The 25,508-nt window shown below is 33.0% G+C and overlaps 1 protein-coding gene across 5 annotated transcripts in view; it reads right to left on the reverse strand.

Annotated features, from left to right (window-relative positions):
- Positions 1–25,508, reverse strand: part of LOC128997846 (glutamate-gated chloride channel-like) — a 323,407-nt gene that overhangs the window by 238,346 nt on the left and 59,553 nt on the right. For all 5 annotated transcript variants that reach the window (XM_054423605.1, XM_054423606.1, XM_054423604.1 and 2 more), the window contains exon 3: positions 24,750–24,786. The gene's annotated coding sequence lies outside the window, so the exon portion shown is untranslated. The remainder of the gene's footprint in view (positions 1–24,749; positions 24,787–25,508) is intronic.

Here is a 25,508-nt window from a genome sequence, read left to right on the forward strand (position 1 = left end):
ACTTACTTTATTTAGTTCAACAGTTTGAACTTTACACCAGTCCGTAAACTTTCTGTCTTCTTTATAATCTTTCTCGTCATTTCTCTTGTAGATGGGGTTTTAGTTATCTATAAAGCTGTTTCGTAAAATCAACAGGAATTTTAGAAGTATTATGCAATTTCAATTACGCACTATGCTAAAAACACAACGAAACAAACTAATTCCTGTTTCTGTGTACATTCAGATTGTGCATTAATAATACCCCCGCCGCAGCAAACCTGCCGACTAAGCGAATTTCCATTTGTCTGAATTGATTTTCAGTTAAATATATTTAAATAACATTAGGTTTAACGAGTACCTAGGTTTGCTGCTACAAGGAAACTAATAAAGTGTGTTTTTGAGTAAAATATTAATAGCTTAGTACAAAATAAATAAATTTGCCAAGTTTGATCAAAATATATCCATAAACAAGCAAACTACAACATTTGACAATATTCTCCATAAGAATAACATGGGAATTATAAATTTACAATTTTTTTAATTTTCTCCGTTACTAATAATCGAACAAAACTACTTTTATATACTAAATTATTTGTTTTTTTTAAGCTCTTTAAAAAGGTTTAAAGAGAAATCGGGAAATTTTGTGTTTTGAGGGTCAAAAGTGAGAAAAACCAATTTTTACCCCATAAAACCCCCCGTAAAGCCCCGTTCCCATGGTCCGATCGTGCTGGTTCGCGAACTCATTCAAGTTTATCCCGCTTTACACCTTTAAACCAAATTTCATCAAAATCGGACAAAAATTACTCAAGTTATCGCGTTCACGGACGTATATATATATATATATATATAAGTCTATATATATATATATATATACATATATAAAAATTTGAACGAATGGTGTTTTTGGCCTCTGGGGACATCAAAATGAAAAAGTAAATCGGTCCCGGGTCTAGGTCTTACCGTGCCACCTACGGTAATAGCTACTTCCCTATAGGGAAATTCGCTAAAACCAGCGGATTTTAAAAATTAAAAGAAACCATAACATAATAATAACGTGAATAATAAATGGAGAACTAATCGAGAGGGAAGGGAAATCAGCTGATTGTTTTCGCCGGATATCAGCTGTTTTCTAAAATAGCTAATTTCGGTACGGAGTGATAAAAAATATATCGAACGACGCTTAATCCTCTGGAAATTGAATTTCCGTTTACTTTGATCAGTTCCAAGCAAGCGATACCCAAGCCGGATTCGCATCATAATTATATCCAATACTAGGTATCTGAAACGTCTCATGGTTTTTAAAAATACATTTTTATTAACAAATATGTATATTTTTCTAGTATAGTATTTGCAGTTTCTTTCTGTTATTTCAAATAAAAAGTAGTTAATATTTTAACCATATTAGGCCTACTATAATATACCTATAATCGACCAACTTATAGGTGTATAAGATATCTTCTGGTTATTAGTGAAACTGTTTCCATCATAAACATATTTAAATTATTGTTGTTTTTATTTGATGTTAAAATGTAACTGATTAAGATAGTCTATCATATTTTAAATTCAGATAATGGATTTACTGAATTTATTACTACTGTATTAACTTCATGGCCTTAACTTTATAATAATAAAACTTTTTTTTTAAATGCAAACTATGTAATACTGAGAGCAGGATTATAGTCATGTGTTTATTTATGTACAAGAATAAAGTTTATTCGTCTGTTATCTAAAGAAAGACTTGTGGGTAGGGTAGCTTCATAGATAATGTCTTATAAATCTTCATTGCATGCATTAGCCTTCTAAGCTTATACTGTCTCTGTCTTCATATTTAAATATTGTATTTACTCTTAAAAATTATACTTTTGAGATTATTTTATGGGTTTCTTTAATATGTATATGCTATTAAAAATGCCTCTATTAAAGAAAACCTCTATTAAAGAAATAAACGGCTCTTTATTTCTTTTAATGAATTATAATGCAGACGGATTGAAAATTAAACAAGATTTACATTTAAAGCAGTACCTAGTATCCAGCAAATAAGATTATCTTAAATGAGAACTTTTTGTCCTTGGGTTGTTGCTGGAAGGATAACAGATGTGTTTCTTTGGTTCAATATTTTATATCTCATTATGATAAGGGCATTTAACTCCATTGCAACTTCATGAAGATAACTCACATAAAAGTATATTTACTTAGGTTACTTTATTATCAATGAAGATTATGCGGGATACAAAGTACTGCGGTTAAAACAACGAACTTTCCTCAAACCAATTTGCGTATAACAATAACAATAGTGCCTTGTGGTAAATGGTTGGTTCTTTTCAACTAAATTGAATTTTGAAAACATCCAGTTTAACATTTATCCATTATTAGCAAAAAATCTGCTTATCATACAAAATGGTCCCTACTGATTTTGATAGGGCCACCCAAACTTTACCTTATACTAATTCTTGTCGAAGGTCATTGTAGGACCGTGTATCCACAGAAAGTCAATAGATTTTATAATTCATATTCTTAAATATAAAAAATACATCCATTTGATATTTAGAATCCAAGTTAGGGGAAAAATGCCAGAAATGTCCTAACATTAGGATAGGCAATTCCCAGTAGTATTCCGAAGTCTTTATACAAGATCTAAGTCGAGTTAAAGAAGAACTTAATTGATTTTTTCGTTTACAGCTCATCCCGTGTAACACATATAAATTTTAGTAAAAAAATGTTTTTTACGAAAACCTTTGTTATTATGTTTGCTCGTATCCGTACACTAAAAATATTAATAAATTGATATAAAAAAATATCGATTTTTTACATCGTACAAGTGATGGGCATTGGATAACAGTGTTGGATCCCCAAGGGTTGGACATAATTGCTCTACAAACCGTCATTTATCGGGCGTTGTAACATTACAAGCCCATGAATGAGTGTATCAAGCATGGTTGACGTACGCTGAATGGCTGGATTTCACACCCACCGACTCTCTATGCTCAATTTTGACGCTTAGCGGTAGACCTCTATTTCGTTATTATTACTATCATCAAGCCAAATTTGACTTCATTTAACTTTTAGCATATTCTGTATACACAAATATTGTATTGGAGTTAATAACATACACAGAGAAGTAAGGAGGCCTTTTTATAATCTTGAAGTTTATAATTGATTGGTATTAAATGTGTTAATATAACATTTAAAATTTTGTTAGTGTATACGATTTCAATTCAAAATAAGAATCACAATTCCCATAACATTACGATTCAATACTCTTTAACTTATATCATATAGTCTAAGTAATGTATAATTATATAACTTGTTGCAAACATAATACACATAAGAACATAGCATTTTAGGACTCCATGTCTTAAAATAACTTTAGACAATAGTGTGTAAATAAAATTGCAAATACCTATCGATTTAAAAATTGTTTCAGTAATAAATATACAGTCTGTCTTCGGGGTTCGACCGCGTCCTTTGGTTATGTACACTATGTACTGAATTGAGTTCTGTTGACTACGATGATGATAGTGCTCGCTCGCCCTGAAGATGGCTGACTGTTATGTGGCCGAAACGTCGGTAGTTTATATACGGTCGTTAGAAAATATATATATATGACGACCGTGGAAGCCTATTCATGAAGATTGTTTCAGTAAATGTGTTTTTAAATATTGCAATACTATAGCCATTAAAATATAATCGAATGCAGTTTAAAACAAGACTCCAATATGGGTTTAAATAACTTGAAGCTGTCTTTGTTTCTTATATCATGAGTTGAAGCTAAATACTTCACGATGATTTGAGCAGACAATATTGTCATCGTATCAGTCGCGTCCACCAACTCGCTCTTTACTTTCCAAAGTTTATTCTTGCTCTGCCCGCTTGCTTCAACCTTAAATAAACTCTTCCTAAAGTTTTACCACGGCTCACTTACTCTGAAACTGAATTAAATATGAACTTTTAACATAAACCCTTTTGAGAAGAGATAAAGAAAATTATGAATCATTTCAGTGTTTACAAAAGAACTCATTGTTAATTAATTGCACTAACCGTCATAAAATTTAGAAGGACACTTACTATGTTGTATTTATTAAGTTTCCCCTACAAACTAAATGTAGCCTAAAAGCTCATTTTTGTATAGCTTAAATATAAATATAAACACCAAACATGGGAAAGTAGTGAATATATATCCTCGTAAGCCTTTCAGTAATAATTACACATTATTGTACAAAATCGGGACATGTAGCTTCATTTTCATAAACATGTAATATAGGGTGATTTTTTTATTGGTGCGGTTTTTAAAACTAAATAAAAAAATGAAAAACAACCTGCATTGACATAAAAATGCATTTATTTGAACTACAGTGTCATGACATTAACGTTTAAAAATGATTTCTGGCATATGGGCTCCATTCCGTTCGCGTAGAAAGCCCAATCGAGAAGTCCAATTTTCGAATACTCTTTCCAGCAGCTGTGGTTGAATTCCGCCAATAACTCGACGAATGTTAGCTTCCAAGTCATTTAAAACTTGTGGCTTGTCAGCGTATACTTGAGACTTAACGTATCCCCACAGAAAGAAGTATGTTGGCGTGATATCACACGACCGTGGTTGCCAGTTGTGTAGACACTAGGCCTACCTCTAAATGAGATGATACGTTCACCAAATGTTTCTGCCTCGGCCAATTGTGTCGTTTGCCGTGTGGCACGTCGCGCCGTCTTGTTGGAACCAGACATTTTCTAAATCCACTTCAAGTTCGTTTAGCTGAGGAACGAAAAAGTCCCGTAACATTTCCCGATAGCATTGAAACTTTAAATGTATTGGAAGCTAACATTCGTCGAGTTATTGGCGGAATTCAACCACAGCTGCTGGAAAGAGTAGCCTATTCGAAAAATGGACTTCTCGATTGGGCTTTCTACGCGAACGGAATAAAGCCCATATGCCAGAAATCATTTTTAAACGTTAATGTCATGACACTGTAGTTCAAATAAATGCATTTTTATGACAATGCAGGTTGTTTTTAATTTTTTTATTTAGTTTTAAAAACCGCACCAATAAAAAAATCACCCTTTATATATATTTATTTGGCAACCAACATTTATCAATTTTTCTATTAGGCCTAACAACCTGTAGTAAAAAAACATATACTTATACAAAGAAAAGTCAACTCACACCCCCCATGCTTAAGTTTTTTCTTTAGAACGAGATTGCAATTGGGTTTGTTAGTGTAACAGTATTATTGTGTTTTGTCAAGAAACGGCGATGTTTTCAACAAAGGTGAGATCGACCATTGACCTGAATGCATTAAACATCTTCGTCTCACTACAAAGAGTCGGTTTCATCTTCCCTTGCTTCGTATTCTTCCACTCGTTTCTTTTACTGCCATCTCTCTAAGATCCAATGGCGGATTCTTTATAAGATTCTTGCAAAGTATAAGTATGTTACATTCAAAAGTTATTTTGCCAAACTTTTTTTGTGGGTACGAGTTAAATTTAATTTTTGTGTTTTTATATCATTTGTAGCTAAATGATCAACAGATTTTTTTTGCGGATTTCATAACGAAATATACGGTTTGTATATATTATATACTAGCGTTGATAGGCTAGTAACCATTTAAATATGTTTTAATTAAGTAACTTCAAGCCAATGTCGGCACTTGTTCGTAGCCATGTCTTTACTTAAAATAATTGATATTGTCACAACAAAATGGAAAATTGAGTCTAAAAGATCGAGCTGGAAACTTACATTTCAATAAAAATTTTTCATCAACAAGTATTAAGACAATGTCATATTGGTCACCTTAAAATCTGGTCTGAAACGTCAAATTAAAAGAGCAAAGTCAGTGAAATAGAAATACTTTTTTTTTCAATTTCGGCCAATAATTGTTTCGTCAGAACACTATTACCGTTTTACAGCCAAATTTATAATAACAGGAAAAGAGTTGTTTGATTTTTTAGATACAGCCAACCATCGAAACCTTAACATTTTCATGCTTTTAAGTGCAATTAAAATAAGGTACAAACACAAAACACAAAACTGTTGACTGTACCTAACATCCAACAGTGTTTAAAATATAAGAGTTTTTTTGCAGATATTCCGTCGTGTTTTTTTTTGTTTTGTTTTTTATTTTTTTAAAGTGTTTTTGTACGGTTATTAGTTACGGTCAGAATTAAAAAAGTTGTAAATATAAAATTCCCATGTTATTCTTACGGATATTATTGTGAAATGTTGTAGTTTGCTTGTTTAAGGATATATTTTAATATATATTTATTTTGAAATCAATCCAGGCAAATGTAAATTCGCTTAGTCTGCAGGTTTGCTGAGGCGGGGGTATTTTATACTATCATAGAAATCCTATATTTGTAGGCCTATGTTTTATTGTTTTACTTCTTGAACAAATTAAACACCTCGAACAATGCTCGGTCCCCTGAAACCCCCTTTTAAACAGACGATAAACCCCAGAGATGAATCTTTCCACAAAAGAGGACCAAAACAAGATTGATCTGATTTCCACTCAAGACCAAAAGTGGAGAGGTTTCTTTCTCCTTTCTCCAGCCCCACGCGGCAGAACAATGCTGTCACTTGCGAGTCGTTCGCTTACAAAATGCCCCATTTCTGCCTTCTCTGTCACTCCTTTTGATTTCATACTCTTTTTCAAAGACATGTCTCATCTCAATAGAGGAATAATTAAAATAACCAGCGCAAATCAGTTTAGTTGCTTACATAACGGAATGGTATAATCAGTAGAGATTTTAAAAGTTTAAAATTTAGCGATAATCAATTAAATTTGTATTCCAATCCGTCGCAGTCAAACTGATTATATTAAACCCCAACAAATTTATAATGTATCTCGTCAACACTGCCAGTCAACTTAGAAAAATAATTTAAGATAAAATTATTTATAGTTAAAACATTTAGCGATAATAACTTAGACACAATGTCCAAAGAATGGGTCTACCAATGTACCGAACTCGATTATAAAGTACATGCATACTATTAACTTGCAGAATTCAAATGCTGCGTTCCAAAGCGAAATGATAAGGGATCTGGCATTCCGTTGAGTTTGCCGAGAAATTCAAGTGACAATGGAATTCTTCCCTTTGGAAGGACTTGGCCAAATCAATTTTTTCTTCAACGTCCACCCATGAGCTCAATTTCTGTTCGTGTACAACCTTATGAAACAAGCTAAGTTTTGAAGTGAGACTTGCTTGATAGGTTCACAATGCTACAATATGAAATAATAACTATATGTGCCCCAATAATATTTTGTCTTTGTTTATAAGTAAAGAGTAGTAAACATTGACCATGGACAACGCCATGCTGCGTAGAATTAAAAACCACTATCTATGACCGAAATGGTTTTAATTCTTCATTTTACAGAAGAGTTGCCGATAGCGAAGATATTTTCCTAACAAACGTTTTCTCAAGATATGTTTTCAATGCCCCTTCATTCTGACCTCCCAACACCTCAGGTCGTGGATTTTTACAGGTCCTCGCACTTAAAAGGCAGCGTTGAATGTATTTTATTTATAATTTATGTCTAAAATAACCGTTGACCAGTATAATTACTATCGCTAAATAGTTTCCTTTTTATATATTTAATTAACTTTAGTTTATGATATTTTCTATATATATATTAATTCTATATATATATATATTGATGATTTGTACGTTGTTTACAAGGTTGTTTGTTGACGCGATATCACAAGAAGACTTTTGCTAGTTCATTAATTAGTTGTAATTATACATTATTACAATACAAGGGCGGTAAGTAATTTTTTTCGGTACGAGGTACAACACTGATAACAAGAGTGCTCGATAAATTTACCAGTTTCCATCTGATTTGATTTTACCAAAACCTTTTCGTAAACAACTATCTGATCTATAAAGAGTCTAGGCACCAGTTACTTATAGTACCAATTAGCGGAAGATAAAAATAAAGATGAGGCTAATTTCAAAACGTATAACTAATTTAGTAATAGGTTAGTAAGGTGTTCACTTAAATTTATGTTATCTAAATTAGGTTCATATATTTGGCAAATAACTGGACTGTAAGGTGGGTCAAAGGGGCTGGTTCATTCCTGAATTATATCCCTACGATTTTTAATTACACTTATAGTGTAAAGAAACTCGATTTAAGTTCAAAACGTCCCACAATTACAGAGCGACTCAAGCCAGATTAAACCCGTTTAGGTTTGGAGAGAGACTTAGAGAAAACTTGTTTGTTATACAGTAACGCCAATGTAAACTCTTTCATTATCAGGAGGATTTTCTGCATCGGAAACACTATAATGTACTTTGAACAACTAACACTTAAAGAACTGGAAAACTAATCTAAACTCGTGTATGCATTTGCTCCTTCTACACAGCTAACCAAAATTAATTGTAAGTTAAACAGAACACCATTTTCCCTGTGTAACAAAACCGCTATCGGTAAATAGGTTTAATTTTTATGTGTTTCTTTGCGGTTAATCGATATACAACTAACAGTTGGCTGTTGGATTTAATTGAAGTACTTTCGACAAATGAGTTTTTAACAGCTATTAGAATTTGAATTCCAATACTGTCACTAGTGTTTATATAACGTTCTGATATCTAAAACTATCATAAGCGAATATCTAGTAAACTTGGAGTAAAATAAAAAAAGGTTATTTAAAAACTGTCTTTTTGGTCTTTCATGTTATTTTTGTCCAGAATTCGATTTTAAAATCATTTTAAAAGTTTTTGGCGAATAAGAGCCAACATATAAAAACATTTCCAACGCGAGGGAGGATAAACAGAAGAAAATGCGATTGAAATATGACGGAAAAATGAGCGGGTTGAGAGGCAATATTTAAGACGCTCTTGGCGTCTCCATTTCCTAAACCACTTAAGAAAGCGAAAGAGAGACGGATCACCAATGCGGAATCATCAGTCAAATAAAATATCTGATAATTTATAAATGTCATAATATCCAAAGGCACGACAAATGAAACTACATTTTCATATAATTTGCTCAATATTTCCATCCAACCGTCTTAAAAGTACATTTTATTTAAGAATACATTGTGATTTTTTTATAGCTATTTATTAATTTTAAAAGTACCATCTTACTTTCAATTTCTTCTGAAAGTGACTAACACATTTTACATTACAACAAAATATGTAAATATTCCCGATATATACATAGTATTTATATTGACGTTGTAACCTTTAGGATGACAATTTTCAAATAATAATAGTTGGGTCAATAATGGTATCAAAATAAAGTTTGGGGTTAGTTTTACGTCCGAAAGTCAAAAACATATTTTGTATTTTCAAAACTACCATTATTTTCCAAACCGTAACATTTCAAACAAAAGCAGGGTGTTTTATGTAGTATACATTGTTAGGGGTGAATTGTTCCTTATTTCATTGTAAATATTAATCCATTGGTATGATTTTTCTGTTGCAGGTTCAGTTTTCATACATGAGTACATTAAGATGTTTTGTAAAAAGTGCACAATTTCAAAATGGCTTAAGTTTATATCATTGAATTTATTATTACGAAATTACTCAAAAAACAATCGTAGCCTACTACTATTAGGTAAAGTTGTCCACAGAAAACAAATTTAGTTAATCACTGTAAATATACAAACTTAAACATTAAACGAAACACACTCTCAAGTTAAAAATTTGTTCCTCTTTAACCCAAAGAATAGTATCCCAAATTCTGTAACAAAATCGCCAAATATTTTTATACTATTTTGTTCAGTAGCATAACCTAATCATAAATTCGACAAGGATATTTTAATTATTTTTAAAACTGTTTTCCTATCAGGTTTATTGTAAAGGAAATGTGAAACCCTATATATTTCCTGTGTGCCCTGTCCAGCATGGCACAATATTTTTACATCTGTCAGTGTCAGTTATACACGATGTCGTCTGAGGGCCATTTCTGTATTCTAACTGATGGATGACCGTTCCCCTTGCTGTTTGTTATATAGAGTCTACGATAAAGTATGGAAAGAATACTGTAAGTAAATTATATGAATAATTCTCACTTATGTATTATAAGATATTATTTATACGTCCTTATCTTGATAATTTCTAGCCTCGAAGTATGAGTAGACACTTTTTCTTCAAATATTTACCAATAAAACATGGAAATGCCAAATTTCTATTACAATTTCATGTAGAGCTAAAATACACAATTTTGTATATCGAAGCTGTTGTACAATCGAAGGTACGGACGATAAATCTGAAAAAGTTTAAGGAAATATTTTAGTAAAAACCAATCAGACTAATTGAAATTTACTTAGTCTGCAGGTTTGCTACGGCGAAGGTTTTATAGGAAAGCTTACCTATGACCGAATGCGACTATTAATAATTAATATTAATTCATAGCCGCTGGACTTTGACAATTATTGTAACTGTGCAAGCAGCCGTAAACCCGAGAGACCGATCAGTTTGTGTAAGGCATGTGTCATAATAGGCCTAATAACTTCACTCCAGGAACGTCTTACTTTATAAAGGCGGTTTCATACAATCATATGTTTAGTTTATATAGGTATTTAGAAAAATATCCTACGCACTAATATAGGCCAACGTAGTTTGTAAGTACGTCAAACAATCAACATATTTTGCATTAAATTTGAAACCAAGGACTTGCTATCTATGAGCATTTGAAAATGTTCTTCAAATTATTATCCATGACTTAAAAGACAGTGTCGAACACTTGAATATGGATGAATGGTGGGTATAAAATATAGCGGATGATCTGAGTAGCTTTGTTGTTGACTATCAGCTGTTTCTCCTAGCCAGGACAATTTATTAAAGCCCAATAATTAAATTCAGTTGTAATTGAATCTAATTAACTATACAGCCCGATATGTGTTTACTATATACGCCTTAAAATCTCCATATAATGCAAAAGCAAAGCAAATTATTTTATCGTCCAGTATTACTGTGTTTTGCAGTAACTTGGTTTGTTAGGTTGCTGGATTTTCCGATAACCCTAAAAACATGTTACCTGACAATTGAGTTTCCTCTCAACAAAATCAAATTCTTTTGTAGTTTTTATTTCCTTCGGCTGTAATGTAAAAAAAAAAAAAAAACACCTACATTTAGGTATTTTGTACTGCTGTTTATTTTTTACTGCTCGTATTTCTCAACCGGTGTTTACAAAAGGTTTCTAAACAAACGCGTCGGAAGGACGTTGTGTAAAGATCTTCAGTGGTTACTATTTTACACACTATTACCTGGAATTCACATTTCTTACATGATATGATCAAACAGTAGTAACAGTTGGTTATATGCCTTTCGGGTAGAAAGAAGCTTGTCCTTAGCCAATCAGTTTATACCTGTAGTTTACTATAAACACATCATTTTTCTAAATCTTTACAATTGAGATAGACGTGGCAAAACATTGTTGATTTAATAACTGGATTGAAATTTTTCTTAGTCTTCCATGGCAAAATGTTTATATATAAAAAAAAGAAACAACTGTTTCATCTTTGGATAATAGTATTTTCCGGTAATTTTAGCGGAGTATCTTTAGTTTTGAAAAACGTCAAGTAAGCTGCTAACATTCTTTCCATTATTTGTTTCAACAAATGTTTGAAGTTATATTCAAAAATGTATTTTCATAATTTTTTAAAAATTTTATGTGTATTTTTAACAAGCCTTTAACAGAAATCATTGTGGAATATGTTACGTGTCCTGTGCTATGATTAAAATTATTTTGTGGATTAAATTGGTAGTAATGGTAGGTGTTGGGTATTGAGTCTTACAATACAGTGTGGTAGAAAAGTCCGGAACGGCTTAGGATATTTTTACCAAACAGATAAAGTAATGAGACTTGGTATATCAATAATAGCCATAAATGTCTACTCTTTTAAGCTATTATCACTATTTTTATCACTTAAGGGGGATGGCCCAATAGGAGTCAGACAAAATTCTTAAATAGCAGCAGAGTCAAGTTTGGTATCACATTGAAGGTCTTAGTTGAAAAAACACACAATGCTCAAACCTGAATTCAAAAGGACAACTGTTCAACGAATCATTGAATTTTCATTGCTATTATACGCTACTTCCTTAAAGGGGCGATAGCGAGAATTCGGAAGAAAATCATTAACTTAAGCATAGGTCGATATGCACATCAAATTAAGGTCATAAATAGCAGAATACAATACTGCAAATTTGAGCTCAATATAACAACTGAGTAAAAAAGGGCAGATTCAAGAAATATTTTAACGGCTGCTATTTTTGACTCAATAGTCCATTTGAGTTTGAGTTTGCAGCAATGCATTCTACTATCTAAGACCTTTAATTAGATACCAAACTCAACCTATGACGCTATTTAAGAATTTTGTCTGACTCCTAGTGGGCCCCTTAAAGGATAAAAAAGTGATAGTAGCTTTTAAAATAAGAGTAGACATTTATGGTATTGGTATAGCGAGCTCATTACTTTATCAATATTGGTAAAAGATATATTAAATCGTTCCGGTACTTTGTTCCAATACTGTATACAAAGTTATATATTTTCAGTATTGAAGTTGGTTAATGATTTATAGGTGAGCTTGCAAAACAAATACTCATCGTTATTGTATCATTTAAAATTAAATCTTAAGAATGTATTTTTTAAACTGAATCTGTGCGGTTAGGCATTTACAGCAAATCTAACAAATAATATCCTTACCTCTTTAATAAGATTGTGTCAAAGTCCTAACACTCTCTTGAATTAAAGTAAATTACATTTAATTGAGTCATGTAAAAGGTAACATGTAAATTTTCAAAACTAGCACAATTCTACGGAAGAAAACTTGGCCATCGTGGTTTGGTATATCCTTTTAAGAGATATATACCCGGGACTCCGGTTCCTGGGGTCCGGGTTCAAATCCCGCCAAATCACCAATAGATTTTATCTAAGTGATATTGCCGGAACCCCTAGGTCTAGCCTGAAGTAATGTGAAAAACAATTCCGGGCTCGTGCCTAGCGTCCTAGTAAAAAAAAGGAATAAAAGAGACCAAATATTGTCAGAAAGAGTAGCCTCGGGCAGATTCAGTGTTACGTTCTTTTGTCGTCTGTCGTATCCTTTAACTAAAAACTGGTGGCGACAGACGACAGACGACGAAATACTTGTGCCGTAACTCACGTAATGAAGGAGTGAAACTAGACTGTGTCTACCTCAACCACAGTGTCTTATAGTTTTAATCATTTTCAGCCAAAATACCAAACCAAAGATTATATTATTTGTTCATTACATTATTGTGAAAATTCAACTTTTTTCTCTCAACGTCGAATAAGATAGCACATGACTGACTACCCAGTTCGATTTGTCGTAGCTTACCAAAAAAAGTTGGCAAACCCAACAGCCTTAAGTAGGATGTATGATAAACATCGTCAATTGTTCAACTTCTTGGGAAGAGTGTGACTGGGAGAATCTTTCCTCTTAGAACAACTGTACTATTTTCACAACTATACTATTTCACAACAATACTATTTAATCCAAAATAAAATAGTGTCTGTTTTTCACTAATTGAGGTAACATCGTCTTTGTAATCCAGAATCGGTTTATTCTTAGAAGAGAATGTTCACTTACCAAAGAGTCTTATAATTGCTGAGATAAAATGTCGTCTGTTTAAGCCGTGAACGGAACAACCGGGAGTCGGAGAGATGTAGCGGGGGGTGGAGGGGGGAGTAATCAAGTGTTTCTCAGTCAAGGGGTTCACTCCTAACCTAATCACCTTCTCGAGTGTTTGTGTTGTTCTAAATCAACCCCCTCGTCTGAATCGCTAATCCAGTTTTATAATCTCCTTTGACACTTAAATGTTGCTCGGTGACAAGTATCCTGATGTTTGTATCCGTGTTTGCTTCATCAAATTTTGACGTAGAATAAGATTGCTTTTGCAAAATATTTAAGGTATGAATTGGATTTTATAATTGAGTTTTTCATTCCTAACTATTCGACTTTTGTGATTTGTCAAAACAGGACAATCCTACAAACGAATAGTTTGTCTGTTTACACATGAGGTTATGAATTGCTGCAACGCGAGTAAAGTTGATTGACATGTGCTCTAGTGTGGTTAGAATCGATTGATACTTTCTCAGAACTGTAATATTTTAACAGATCAACTCTAGATTTGAAATGAAAATATCGATCCTCACTAAGTTGTTGCTAGTTGCGTTAGTCGTTTTGGCATAGATACGAGCTATTGTTGTTTTCGATAAGCGAGTGTCCCGGCCAATTGTGTTAGACCACAAATAGCACGAGCTCTCTACTAGCCTTCAAGCATATGGCTGCCTTGACTACATGAGTACATGGACGGTGACTATAAGGTAGTCTGAGGCCTAAAACAACAAAAGTCAACAGACTAAATTAGTTATACATCGAGGGAATGAAAATAACTTTCCGATTCATGCTACACGCGCTATAAAACCTTTAGAACTCCTCACATTGTTATCAGGTCACTTACAGTAATTGTTTTACGCCACACTACACTATTTTGACGAACTTCCCACGCAAGGATTTAGTCCAGAAAACGGCTGTTTGCCGCCAGCTTAATCAAATGGGGTTTCATTGCGTTAAAACTCATTACAGTACAGTAGTACTGTAATGAGTTTTACCGGACACCAATCAGCTGATTATACTGTATTTGGGTGGCAATGAGTGGTTATAAACAAAAACATCATGAATAGTGATTTTTAGTCCTTTAGTTGGTGGTAATATATACAGATTTGAACGGATTTAGTAGTATAGCATAAACTATCGTACGTCATTCGTCCAAAATGTGTGTACCGGACTCGTATGGTAATCGCGTACTCGACTTCGTCTCGCACGGGAACGACCACGCTCGTCCGGTAAACACTTATTTTCAGGACTAGTAACGTAATATTCTATTACGCCACACTACACTGTTTTGACGAACTTCCCACACAAGGATTTAGTCCAGAAAACAGCTGCAGCTTAATCAAATGGGGTTTCATTGCGTACTACTTTACTGTAATGAGTTTTACCGGACACCAATCCGCTGATTATAAACTGTATTTGGCAATGAGTGAGAGCGGTTAGTTTATAAACAAAAAAATAGCCTCTCTTAGGTTTTGTACGGATTTAGTAGTATGGCGTAAAATATCGTACGTTACCCGTCCAAAATATGTTACGGACTCGTACGGTAATCTCGTACTCGACTTCGTCCCGCACGGGAACAACCACACTCGTCCGGTAAACACTTATTTTCAGGACTAGTAACGTAATATACCATTGCAATTCAAAGTTAGATTTAATTAGATACATTAGTTGTTTTTTACACAGAGTTATGCATTGGGCGAAGATTTCATTATACAGAACTGTCTATATATACAGATTGCAATAATATTATGAATTAGACAAAGCAAAACTAAAACTAAGTTAAACACATCAACTATCCAAAATATGTATAATGTGAAAATTAAAGCATTTTGTCCCAGTTAAATTCGGAAAAAAAACTCTTTCATAATTTACTTTCTGATCTCCTGGTTTGTTTTGGCGTTTTGCCGGGAACATTCAGAAACGTCGTCTATAATCAAAATAAACATCCCCTGTATAATCTGTTTTGATAACATGCTACTTTTCAGATCCGACCACATTCGTGTAAATAAGTCTGAATATTCTCCAGCATCTCCTCATTTTATATTCCGCACCGCAAATAACAATGACAGGGAACAGCAGCGTTCATCTTTCGATGTCGCCGCAGAAGAATTGCCCATAGATATCTTACTATTTTCATAGACTGTTAAATGAAATACCTTCCTTAAAATTAGGTTAAATCCTCATCCTTAAATAACTGTGTGGCATTTGCTAAGCTAAATATATTATCTCAAAGGTAGATCGTGATGGATAAATGAAACCATATTCCTATCCTATAAATCTAACCTAGCCTTGGTTAAGCCCTGGAGGGTTCTTATAGCAAGCCAATGAGTTAAACGATTCCAATGGTAACGGAAAATTAAAAATCATGTATGCGAAACACATTATTTTTATTTTAAAAATTGATTTAGGAAAACGAATTTTGACTTTTTAACCTCCACCAACACTTTCACAAATAATGTGCTCGCAGATGGAATTAGCAGATTTTTCTCTGGCTGATGCTATAAGTTCTACAAACAATTATTAAGATGAATCACGCATGCATGGTATCACACATAAAATACATATGACGTTATATTTATTAACGTCTTTCATGGTAGTTACTTTATGTCTGTGTGATAGTACCTATATTTGCTAAGAACTCTACCAGAATGTAATTTTCAGATTATCATAGCTACAGTAGTTTATGTTATTGATATACTAACTGTTTCTTGTATTTTCTTTATATGAATTTTAAAGTACGTTTTGAGAAATGTAAAGATATAAATACAAATATACTTCATTTGCTGTACGGCCCTTATTTAGGAGATTATCTTGATAATTAGATGAAAGTAAATAATAAGTGTAAGCACTTACGGAAGAGAACTAACACAAGGACTCTTGGGTGAAGAGTAGCTCCAACTCAGCCTTCCATCATTATGTCGAGTTGTATTGCTTCGGGTAGTAACGGTTTAATATTGAGTATTATTATATTATTAATCAATTAGCGGTTATTCATGTCATACGAAATAATTAAAGCTAACTATAAAACCTAGCTGATTTATTGATAAATAGTACGAATGTTATTTTGGCAAGGAATGACGTAAAGTTTGTTCGACTTTCAAATTGTTATGATTTCAAAAAAAAAACTCAACAAACTTTTTCATCATAAAATTAACATTTTGAAACCAAAAATTGCATTGATAAAATGTATAAATAAATATGTTTTGTGGAGTTTGAAGTTTTTTTTAATATCGACAGATGTTACTGAAATAAAATGTATATACCATGATAACTCACAACAAGATATTATAAAATAATACTCTTAAACACATATAAGTGTCCAGTTTTACTTTCACCCTTATAGAAACTAATTTAAAATACCTTTAACAAATATATTTTAAGGAGCAATAATAAAATTAGAAAATACATTTGAAAACATTATCCTTGACAGTTTATTGATTATTAAAGACCAAGGGGTCACAGTTAATTAAATGTTCAGAAAATATTGTTCGTATGATTTTTACATTGTATTCTTAACAATTTTAGTATTTGTGTCTAATATTAAACTTATATTGGACATATTCTAAAACAACAATAAAGTTGTCATTATTTTTGGTGTTAAAGTATTTTGACTGATGTGATAATACGGAATTTCGACCAATATCAGTATATAAAACAATACTACTCGTTCATTTGCCTGACGAAAGGGAATTCAAAGTGTAAATTAGGCCATTGGTATGGCTCTCGCGTCGCACGGCCGGACTTAAGCCCTGAACCACCAAAGTAGTCCGTAACATGATCTGCTCACGTTTTGAGGGTTTAGAAAGTCACATTTTGCGTTTGACTCTAAACATTTAGGCTCCATGGTATTGATTTAGGAATCTTGGAGCCGTTCCATCTTCTACATATATTTATTTGATATGACTCTAGAAATGTAATTAGAGTGCGCAGTTACATTGTCTATGTAGGTATATTGTCAGTTAGTTATGATGTTTAATTAGTATCACAATTTATATTAAACGTGGTAAAGTTATTTCCAGCTTAAACGACTTTAAAAATTACAAAAAAGGTAACAGCACTTGCTTTTCAAATTTCAAACCAATCAAAGTAGTTGTAAAACTAAATAGCTTTAACTTCAAGATTTTTGTAGAAGATTAAGTACTGTTTTACCTGATGATTACATGTCACAAACTAAATAAAATAATATCGAAATTCTCGTTTATTAAACGCAGTACTGTCCCTGAAATTGGCATAAGCACTGATTAAATTATTCTGTCATCTAAAAGCAGTTTACAAGTCAACATTACAATTATTTCATGAAAAACATATAAATAACATTTTTAAAGAATTGCAAATTTACCATTTACCATTTTTTACAATCTTGGTTTAAATCTTAATACAAAACAATAACACTGAGTTGTTTAAATTGTATTCAAGGTTGAGCTATAACATTTGTATGGGTTGAGATGAGTTGAGTTTGAGTTGACTAATGAGTTACAATTGTATTATTTTACCTTATATCACTTACTATGAAGTCCCTGTTTATCACAACTGTATTAAAGCTATTCAACTAAAGTTTTATCCGTATTATCACATAACAATAACAACGAGCAACTTTTTATACCTTAAAACGCTACAGTGTCAAAACCACAGATATTTAGTTCACATATTAAACAAAATAGTGAATATTACAAAAATTGCGTATGTGAGAAAAGTACCCAAACATTTAAGGAGTAAGCCACAGGACGTCTAAGTGCTGTGGCTCTTGAAGTTAAGTGCTATTTTAAGTGCTCGGAAAAACAGCCTATTACTTTATCTTAAGGCTCTTTAGCAAAACAGTAAGTCTCTTTAAAACAATGACGTAGAGCTCAGGATGGAAAATTATATTTTAATAAACATAGGATTCTGAAATAATATTTAAAACATATTTATAAGTCATTTGTAACTTATCCTCTGAATAGATACTGTTTGTTACAATGATATCCGTTAAATAGGAATAATAATATTTCATATGTAGGATTCACAATGACAACACATGAAGATACAATCAGCCAAACATAAATTAAATGAAACGATAATTTAACATTTAATTTATCAAAGATTCTTGTCTGATGATGAATTTTACTTTGATAAGGAGAGAAAACGGGAATAGACATAATAAATCTCAAGGATTTTCAATGATTCATCGATAAAATGTGTACCAATGTTTAAGGTCGTGCATTAATTGTGTCAAAGAGTTAAACTTAATCGGGCCTCTAAGGGTCCCAAAAAATGTTATAGTTGCCCGAAGCCCAAGCCAGGTAGGGGTGAGTTGGCGGCAGAAGGAATGTCCTAGTTCACGTGTCATCCAAACCTAACCTAACCTAACCCACTAAATTATACGACCAAAGAGGGCCGCCACTTGGCGCAGTCAAGGAACGTATCGGGAGGCTTCCTGGAGTAGTTGGCGCAAATCAGGAATACACGATTACCTGACTCAGTTCAGTTGGCGCAAATAATGCCCGGCCCATTTGTAATGCTAAAGGAAATCCATTTTTAAAACTTTAGCTATATAACTTTTGTTCTAAACTTCATATCTAAACTATCAGATATTAAATACATCAGAACGGATTGTGTTTTTGGACTCTGGGGGTATCACGTCGAAAAAGTAAACTGATCCCGCGTCTAGATCTTATAATGGGACTAAAATCTTATAATTTACTAAAAGATAATCGCAGATATCTCAAAAATGTTATTCTTAATCTTAATTTCATAGCCATTTCCCTGAGTTTGGCTGTTTCCTTACAGGGCACCCTGTGTGTAAGGTTTAACACTTGAAGACAGGACGAAATGCCGTTATAGATTATGGGACGGGCTAAGTAAACACACCTTAAAAGACGAATACGCTATTTTTCTTTGTTTCATGAGAACTATAGCAATATAGTAAAATACAAATTAACACACCTTAAAAGACGAATACGCTATTTTTCTTTGTTTCATGAGAACTATAGCAATATAGTAAAATACAAATTCAAAACAATTCTGCTCATCACTACCGACAAATCTTTAAGGCTGTTAGACGCTCAAGCCCCATCTCAAAGTGAATCTAAATCAAACCCTAACACGTAATCAACAGTTCTGAATGGACACAGCAGTTAGCACTAAAAACAAAAACAAAATTGAATTGAAAAATTAAATCAGTCCTGGGTGTTAGTCTTTCCGTGTCAACTAGAGGTCTTCCCTATAGGACTATAACTCACTAACAAGTCTTAGTTACACTTTTCAAAGAAGTTAAAAACTATCCAACATACAAAATTTGTATATACATTATACATTAGGAAAAGGGGGGAGTTTGCTTGTTCATCGGAAATCATGAATGCTATTAGCTATACAAAACCGCTGTGTCATCATACCTAGATTAGTTTTTGACTCCGAATCACTGTCCCTATTAGTGGTATTCATTCACTAATAGTTAAGCAACCAATATGCGGGATCAATCGCTAATAGAAAGGTGCTAATAAGGAGGTAGTAACGCAGCGTGCACGCTGAGCCCAAGATGACGTTAATCTAGGGACGGTAGTAAAAGTTGGATGTAAAAGGGAGAGAGGCCCCATTATTGAGGCGGAGGTTCTCTATCAAACCGCTATAAATAACCCTTCCTCGCTACGCACCCTTCCCGCCAAATACTTGGGTTTCCTTAACTTTTACACCTGCCTGTTTAAACTGGGTTCTAAGATACTTGGCTACTTATGGTACACATCGGTGAGTAGGAGCATAGATTAAATATACTCCCTATGTTTAATCTATGGTTGGACTGAAAACCCCTTACTAAAATTTGTTCTAGTCAACAAGACATTTTGTTCAATTTCGGGAAGGTATAACGTTTGGTATTGCATAACCTCGCAATAAATGACATTTAGATAGCTTTTATAGCTTAAATTTAAAACTTGCAGCGAGTTTATGAAAATATGTTATAATTAGTTATGTTATAGTTAGTGTTATAATTTTACTTTATGATTTTAAATCACAAAAGTCTCCGCAAACAATTAAACTATTTAAATTAAGATTAAGTACATCAATAAATGTCAAATTCGATTTTAGAAAGAATTAGATTCATGACAAATATTTTATATGTGAGTCTTCCAGTTGAAAGACAACATGAAAATACAAACAAATTATCACATCAAACTTTTTTCTTGCATCTATAAACTTTTGAATCGGTCTCATAGTAAGATCAACGATGGTACGTAAAAGGATCAATAGTGTCACTGAAATTCTGGTAGACTGTAGTGATTAAACACAAATACAAGAAAAGAGATGAACGGCGAAGAAGCGTTCTAATCTCAGTAAATCGTGGATTGATTAGTTGTTAGCCAGTGATCCGTCTTACACTTAAGGTTTAGGAAAAATCTATAACCATTACAGATAGATTAACGAAAGAACAAGATAGATTAAAGACAGAACAACAGGACGTTATTACCTCTTAGAAATAATATAGTATATTACAATATCAATTTTTATAAAGGGGTATGTTTTGTAAAGTTTAAAATACAGACTATTGTCTTAAATATTCAAATGCTTTAGTAATTAAGAACATAAGGTTTTATGGAACTGGATGCTAATAACGAGTTACAGCTTAAAGACTGATGTTTGACCTTTATTAACTGCAGTTTATAGATGGCTTGTGATCTAGAATATTCATACCCTATATAGCAATTTTAACAAATAAAATTAAATCTCATCCTGCAAATAAAAATCTATGCTGCAAGACAAAACTCTGCGTTTGTCCTTTACAAAAAAGGTATTCAATGCGACTAGCTGCCACTGAATTGGTTGCGAGCATATTAACTATATTGCTATTATATACACAGATATTTGGGCTATAGCTATAGTTTTCTAGTGTCCAGAGTTGTCCTACCGCACAGGATCATAAAGTTATCACACAGAGGATCGCGTTCTCTGTCCAGTTAGCCTGCTATCTGCCACGTCTACTCTCTCGCGTTATCAAAGTTACATCCAACTTCCACGGAGGCGTTTTGCGTTAACGTCCTCATTGAATGAAAATTATGACACGACGTGCTAAGAGTGTGAACGGTCTTTGTTAACAAAACGGCACTGTAGTACCTGCACCTTAGCGTTTAGAATGTTAAACCCGTTACTAATTTGTATGAAACGGACTTTTTGAAAAATCAGAGGAATATATTTTAACCGTGTCAATGTTGATACATAAAAATACCATACGTAATTTGAGTACATTCTCAAATGATTCTCCCTGGACGAAAATGTATGAAAGTAAATTAAATTCAATTTTCACTTTTATGATTATGGTTAAAATACTATAAATATCCCAAAAACTGTGTTACTACTTACTACTAAATAAACTGAAAGGCTAGCTGGTCTAGTGCTAGGGAAAAAGGCCCCAGGTTCAAACCCCAACAAACACTGATAGTTTTTATTTATGTGATAATACCTATTGCCTAAAAGTTAAAAAATGAATATGTTGAATCAATTCCTAATAGAAAGACGCTAAAAAGGAGGTGATAACGCAGAGTGCACGCTAAGCCAAATTTTAATACCCCCCCCCCTCCGACGCAGCAAACCTGCACACTATGAAAATTTACTTTTGTCTGATTAGATTTTTACTTAAGTATTCCCTTAAAAAAGGCAGATTTATTCCATATTTAAATATCCTTATGTTTATCGAGTACTAAGGTTTGCTGTTAGAGGGAAAGATCAAAGATATTTTGGTAAAACGTTAATAGTATAGTAGGTATAAAATATATAAATGTGATCAATTTTACCAAAATGCATAACATACAAGACCTACTGTAATAACTTCTACTCTAAATGGAAATTTACCCAATCTATGAAAATGAATAACATGCAATTTATATTTTTATGATCCAAAACATATTGTATTCGTTTAGAAATCTTACTATTATCAAAACTGGTGAGGTGGTGGGGTCGATCTGGTCTAGTGGTAGGTCTCGGAACTTACTCTCGAAGGTACCAGGCTCAAATCCCGCCAAACCCCAATAGTTTTTATATTAAGTGATAAGTGATAATATCGCGAACCTTCGGGCCTAACATTTAAGTGTAAAACTGTTTTGGACCAAAGCTTAGCGTCCTAGGATGTGACAATGGGACATAAAAGAAAAATAAATAAACTATTCCAATCCAAGGACTAAAAGATAATTCGAGATTGGTTATCTCCAGATGTTGTCAAGTGGATTTGAGGAGTGCGTTGCACTTCACACGACGCGAAGATATGACTCGACAATTATAAACACTTCCGTGCCAAATGTCACTCTTGTCGCCTTGCTTGGCCCAGCTCCAGAATCCAGAGGGTATAAATAGCTCTACAACTCCAGAATGACAGTTTGTGAAATCTTGAGTTGTCCAGAAAATATCTGTGTGATTCAGTAGAGGCAGAAACTCAACTCTATATACAATCATGCCCAGAGTTGTAAGTTTAACATTAAACTAAACATATTATTTAGTGATTCTTGAGAGTTGAAATGAATTGGCTATTTTTCCAGTTTCAAAAGTAAAACGGGGCTTTTTTTTTTAGTCACTTAGATTTGGCATTGAAAAGGGTTTCCTACGATTAGACTACAGATATACTTTTGGCACCAATATAAAAATAGTGACAGGGTTTTGAGTGAACCATACCAAAAAATTTATTTAAGAAAGAATGCTCACAATGGGTTCTCACAAAGTACAATAATCAAAGACTTTTAAATTACATGAAATGCATAGAAGTCCTTAACGTAACCCATTTACTTGTGTTTACCCTTAGAAAGAAACGGAATTGCCGTCAAGCACCGCGACTTGAGCACTTCCAAGGGCTGTTATATCAAATTACTCTGGAACTAATGTCGTTTAACCTCATGTTTAGCTTCTTGAGCAGTTTCAGTAGGGAGGAGGATAATAAAAAGATGACAATGTTATGCTATTGAGCAATTTATACTTTAGCGTCACTATAAGCAATTTCATAGTATGGTTTCAGATCACAGTCATAGACACAGGGCGTTTGCAGTTTACGACTACTTGAAGGCGTCTCTGAGCACCATTGTCATTCCCTTTTGTAAGTCGGGAATAACAGTGCAATGTCTTAAAGCCATAATTATAAGGTAACATAGCTTACAATTGCAGCCTACATCTATAATAGGGATACAGTAAAAATACGTAAGACTCACGGGTACTAGTTCATTAAATTAAATACTGCAGAACTTAAAATTATATCTTCAAGAAGAACTGGTAATATTGGAATTAATATAAATTTGAAAAAAAAACTTCACCAATATTTCTGAATTTTTAATTTCATGAGGCCTTTCGCCAGCTATGCTGGCATCATCAGACACATCACAAAACTTTTTTGTGAATGTACAGCTTTGTGATGTGTCTGATGATGCCAGATCTGGAGAAAGGCCTCATGGAATTAAATATTCAGAAATATTGGTGAAGTTTTTATTTCAAATTTATATTAGAATTATATGTTACAACAACAGAACAAAGCAACTAATAAGTACAAAAATATAAAAATAAAAGAAACCCAGATGACACGTTGGACACATTCTGCAAACTAAACTACAAAACAAATCATGCCAACTTGTGAAACGAGTCGTTGGTTTCACACATCTACAGATACGAATGAACTTTTTACTTATTTTTACTCTTCCAACAAGATTAAAGATGGAACCTAAATACTGCAGAACATGTTACAAAAAGAGATTTAAGCAAGTAACAAAATATAAAAATAAAAGAAACTTAGATGACGAGTCGGACACATTCTGCAAATAACTAAACTACAAAACAAATCATGCCAACTTGTGAATCGAGCCGTTGGTTTCAGACATATCTACAGGTACAAGAAAACTTGTTACTTATTTTTACTCTTCCAACAAGATTAAAGATGAAACCTAAATACTGCAGAACATGTTAAAAAAAACAGATCAAAGAAAGTAATAAGTACAAAATGTAAAAATAAAAGAAACTCAGATGACAAGTCGGACACATTCTGCGAATAACTAAACTACAAAACAAATCATGCCAGCTTGTGAAACGAGCCGTTGGTTTCAGACATATCTACAGGTACGAATGAACTTTTTACTTATTTTTACTCTTCCAACAAGATTAAAGTTGGAACCTTAAATAACTCGAAAAAAGCAAAATCACTAGTGAACTTATGATGTGTCAGTTTGATAAAGTGTTTGTTAAACTGATTCATTTACCTGGAATATTTCGTCCCCCTTCGCCAGCATGCTTGGCCTGTAACAACATACCCTGTTATCCTTCCCTTCATCTCCTGTCAGTTTACATAGGGTAATATCCGTCCAACATCTAACATATACATCTATAATTTAAAGTGACTTCTTTCTCGAGATTGATTCTTTATTGATGAGCTTATCTGAGAAATTGTAACAGATATATTTCGGAATTTTACTATCATGTCAAACCATGCGTAATGCCAAAACACCAGCTGTTATTGTCATAGCCACTCTAACAATATTTCATGCACAATTAACCTATTTATTCGGGCGTAATTAGTTTAACCAGACAATAAACAGCCTTACTAAGCTAAGCATAGCGTCAACTTGATAAGCTGATGATTATAAAAAGCTTTGTATGAATATCTTAGTGATATACAGTACAAACTTTGTAGTAATCATGGTCGTATGAGGGATTACACGATGAAGTTGTAACAGCAAGGAAGTAATATATTGCTGTTTGGTCAATCAACATCGTGAGATGAAGTGTGTTTAGGAATTAATATAATCGTTGCTCATACCTCACTCGATGAATTAATCATGTCGACGTCCACTTGTGGTTACAATTATTACCAGTTTACTATGTACAATTGATTACTTTAAATATCGCGTAATGTAACACATGATGTACTGACATGCAAAACCGTAAAGGGATTAATATTTAGTTGAATAACTAACATTCCATTTATGAATATCACATAGCTATTTACCATTCTTTATCTA

The sequence above is a fragment of the Macrosteles quadrilineatus genome, unplaced genomic scaffold, assembly GCF_028750875.1.
Source record: "Macrosteles quadrilineatus isolate MER2022 unplaced genomic scaffold, UCM_ALF_1.0 Scaffold_7__1_contigs__length_78375512, whole genome shotgun sequence".
NCBI classification, from domain to species: domain Eukaryota; kingdom Metazoa; phylum Arthropoda; class Insecta; order Hemiptera; family Cicadellidae; genus Macrosteles; species Macrosteles quadrilineatus.